We start from the raw sequence: 4,629 nt of genomic DNA on the forward strand, positions 1-4,629 counted from the left end.
TGTACGTGCTCCATTTTAGTTTATATATCCTACCAGGACCGGTCCGCCCTACGGGCGGAAAGTTATTTTGAAAATAATTAAAATAATTAGAGTAAATATCTTATATAAATCTTAATTAACTTAGAAGTTAAATACTACTTTAATTCTATATTTGTTTTTATAAATCTTAATTCTGTATTTGTTTTTAATTAACTTAGAAGTTAAATACTACTTATACATAAGCTTATAAAACAGAGTTTTCGTATGTTAAATGCTTCGAATTTTGCTTCTAAGCAAAAATGCACATATCTTTTAAGTACCTGATTTTTTTTTAAAGGAGAGTACCCCTATTCAAAACTGAAATTGACTAATGATTTTCTCTGAAGTACCAGTAATTGTTGGGTGCGTTCGTTCCATCTCTGAAACTGAAAACAAAAATGATTTTTTAAAATAAAAATATTACCTCAGAATTTTATTTATTTATTTATAATATCACTTTAGTAGATAATGTTTTTGAACTACTTCATAAAATTAATAGAAATACATCTAAAATATGTTTTATTATAACATCACGTCCGTACGGCGGACCAACCTAGCATATATATATATATATATATATATATATATATATATATATATGCACATGCGTACATTTAGATATATTTTTGTCAGAGCAAATATCTTTTTTTTCTTAAATATACAAATCTTTTTTATTTACATATGCATATTGTAAAATTGTAGATTCGTCCTAGTCATCTCAAGCTTCCGAAACCAATATGAAATCCCTTGGATTTAGGGATTAACCCTTGGATTTAGGATTAATTTTTGGATTTAGAGTTTAGTTTTGAATTTAAGATTTATGATTTATAATTTAATGTTTAGTTTTATAGTCTTATTTACAACAATATCTTACTTCCTCTGTTTTTTAATAAGTGTCATTCTAGCTATTATTTTTTGTTTTAAAATAAGTATCATTCTACATTTCCAATGCAATTTTTTATATGCAATTTCTTTTTATTCTTTTAATTAACCAATAGCTATTTATTTAAATTATTTTCATTTAAATAATTATACATTTAATGAGGGTATATTAGTATATTTTATCTTTTTTAATTTGCGTAAACGTGTCTAAGTGACATTTATTATATAACGGAGGGATATTTATTATAATAGAATTAGATTTGATCTCTTCTCATTTACTTTTGCATGGACAATCCGAAGTTGTGACATGTGTTTTCTTATTTTATTAGTTTTCAAAAGTTGATATCTCATTAATATTGTTTGTTGAATTCTTATTCTGAGTACAGGCCGCCTGTAGGGTGAGAATGCGCTTTACGTTCTTATTTTATGATTTAATTTGCTTCAATGGGGAAATATATTTAGGGAGAACCTATTTAATTGGATTTAGTCGAAAGTGAAAGTTCAACTCGAAGGGTAAACCAGGAGTTAATAACTTGGGTTCATTGTAATTTCTGGAATAACCCATTTGATTTAAACCATCGTATGCAAATAATAGATGTTAAATCTTTAGTGAACAAAACCATTTGTTTTTAAATGTTAGTCCATAAATGATGTCATTATATTTAAGTAATACTGGAGTACTAACATTTGAAAACAAATGGTTTTGTTGCACTAAAGATTTATTGTACAATAGCTTTGATTAGATTACGAACCAACACTTGTTTCGAACAAAAACATAGGAGGATCAAATGTCGGACGTGTTATCATATGCACATTTTGTATACCTTGTTTCAAATTTATCGATCCACAACTCTGTCTAATTTTTAAGCCAAAAAAAAACTAATGACAAATAGAAGTACAAATAAGAAATACTCTTAAAACTTGCAACTTATTTACATGGTAATGCTACTGAAATAATTAATAATCATACTTTAAATATTCTGTCTTTTCCTAATTTAATTAATCATTCCAGCCTAAACTAAAATCTATTCCTAAATCAATTCATCAATTCATTAAAATTTAAAGTGAGTAAATACTAAACACGAAATTGATTACTTCTACCATTCATCTTATCAATACTATATATACATAACTTGTTTAATACTGATAAAAAAGTATATTACCGTTTAAACAGAATAAATTATTTATAAAAAAAGTAAAAGCAAACATGATCAAGTTCTAGTAATGATTAAACGACTTGTGACAAAGATATCAATTTGTTTACTGTTATAAATATTTTTATAGATTTTCTAAACAAAACATAGCATACCCAGAAGGATAAAAAGAAAGTAGAAAATCTCCCAAAGCAACACTGATGCGTTAGCATTATTCAAATAGGAAATATTGCTCAGAACTCTAATTATCTTCACCTATGCCACATATGCTTTCTTGGCCATCTTGGAAGATGCTCGAACTGGAGGCTTCTTAATATGAAGACCACTTGAACCTACTCCTGTAGTCGGTGTTCCCTGAAGAATACTACCACCAACATCCACCTTAGCAAAGACTAAGCTCTTTTTTCAGAGACTAAGTTCATTCCAAGCATATCGTCTCCATTGTCTTGCCAACCATGTATGCGATAAAAGGGAAGCGGAGTCTCCTCTGGATTCACACCATCTGCAGCCTAGAAAACAAATGAATGATGATGTGTAGAATAGTTACGTACCAATAAATGACCATCTTCATAGGCTTTGATGTGATGTTATTTTGTCATTTCCCTATCAAAACCAACAAATAGACCCTCAGCAGTCTCATCAGCAATAGTATAAACGATATACAGAAGTCAGAAAAAGTTTATCAAAGTAAGTCGTATCTCTGTGTGTGCAAGTCGTATCTCTGTGTGCATTTGAATTAAAATAACATAATACTGGAGGACACCGACATCATTAGAGTTGTTGCAGGTCAAGCAAGTAAAGCCTGAGATAGTCCGTTGAAGCTTCTTGGTACACCTGGAGCAAGAGAAGTAACACCACCGTATGTCCATCATGATGCCGGTGACCTTCCCCGTGATCCGTGAAGGTAAAGTTAATTTACTACATTTTTAAACTATTAGAATCACAATCAGAGCACAAAACATGCAATATTCTAAACTATTAAACATATATATAGATGTATGACCCGAGTGATGATAAATTCATTAAGCTCAGCTACGATCAGAGCGAGGTTCAAACCTTGGCATAGCCCCTCAGCAATGATGCTGCTGATGTATTCACTGTGTCATTGGTAACCAGCATATATTGATGGACAGAAGAAGGCCATTAGGTTGGGTTTAGGATAAGTAATTTTAAATGTGTATGTAATCATATAATAGTTACCAAGAAACTTACTTGTCAAAGTAATCAAGCATCTCACTGTGATTGCGGAACCTAAAATATTCTTCAGGTATTGGGGAGACCGGTTCGTTACTCATCGAAAGAGGGTGAATCACTGAATCGAATCAATAGAGAGGAATCTTGCAGCCTGAGTTTCTGACCAGTCACATCTGAAAACAAAAAGCTTGAAAATTATGAGTTTAAACGCAACAATAGTTTAAAACGACCATGATCATAATTGTTACGAACAGAATAACCTTTGCATCTAGGAAGTGCATACATTTCTTGATTTGCAGAATCGGAGCAGTCCCACCTCAACGGCGGAAGAACAAAGACCCGCCTTCATATCAGTAAAATAGATATTAGCCATTAAACGGAGAATGATTTGCTGGAGCTATCACCGGTGAGGATGATAGGGAAGAAGGTTTACCTTTTTATAGGTTGAGATGCACCGCCTAGAAGTAGCATTGAATGAGAAATTTTGCTTATCAAGTTGGTTAAAGTGGATGAATCAATAACTCTCGTAACGTTTCGTAGGAGACGACCAAGCAACGCAATCAAAGCTTGACATCAAGGTTCCTCATAACGATTCGTTTCCCTCGACCTCCTGAAATTCCATTGCTTGTTTAGATTTTCAGAGATTGAAGACGAAGATAAATCCTAATTTTTGGAATCGCCTTTCACGAAGCGTACAAGATTGATTCCATGGGCCGCAGAGGAAGGGCGTGACGAAGCCCATGCGAAACCCGTTTCAAGAGAACAATAAGTTTTAACTGATACGGTGCGTATCCTACATGTCTGCACAGAAAAGAATCAATTTCCAGCATGGCATCCTAGCTCTCACCTTCAAGACTAAGTTTTTGATTTGTGTTAATGAATTCGACATCTACCAACATTTTTTCAAGAATATGTCAGACATATACCATATATCCACTGAGATTCAACATCTGATATGCTAACTAATTGACATCTTCATTAGCTATCCAGTAAATCCGCAAGCTATGTAAATATAAGAAAATAATAATCTATCTCAATTTAGAAACTCCACACAATAGTAAAATCCTTTATTAAACATAGCGCAATAATATATACATATCCAGAAAAATAGTCAAGGCGAGATTTTTTAACAGAAATAAAAAATAAATCTCCATGAGTTCCTTTCAGATCTATGCGAACTCTCTCGGTCCGTCCAAAAAGATGTGTTTCTTTTTCATTAGTTTTTCCTGTAGTTATCAGCTGTGTAAACGATTTTGTTTGCATTCTCCTTGAAACTACCAGTGTGTTCTAATTCAAATTTGAAGTATGAGAAATTAGTGAATCTCTCCACGGCGTACAGGTCTTAGCGGAGAACTTTAGAGAGTAAAACAAAGAACATAGA

The 4,629-nt window shown here is 32.1% G+C and overlaps 1 long non-coding RNA gene across 1 annotated transcript; it reads right to left on the reverse strand.

Moving 5' to 3' along the window:
* Window positions 1-2,108: 2,108 nt before the first annotated feature.
* On the reverse strand, window positions 2,109-3,963 carry LOC106445596. The gene is made up of 4 exons (XR_001288503.3): window positions 3,682-3,963; window positions 3,509-3,591; window positions 3,267-3,421; window positions 2,109-3,151 (listed from the first exon to the last, which is right to left on the reverse strand). It is a non-coding gene; the product is annotated as an uncharacterized LOC106445596 (long non-coding RNA).
* Between the last annotated feature and the right edge of the window lie 666 nt (window positions 3,964-4,629).

This window comes from Brassica napus, chromosome C5 (genome assembly GCF_020379485.1).
Source record: "Brassica napus cultivar Da-Ae chromosome C5, Da-Ae, whole genome shotgun sequence".
Lineage (NCBI taxonomy): Eukaryota > Viridiplantae > Streptophyta > Magnoliopsida > Brassicales > Brassicaceae > Brassica > Brassica napus.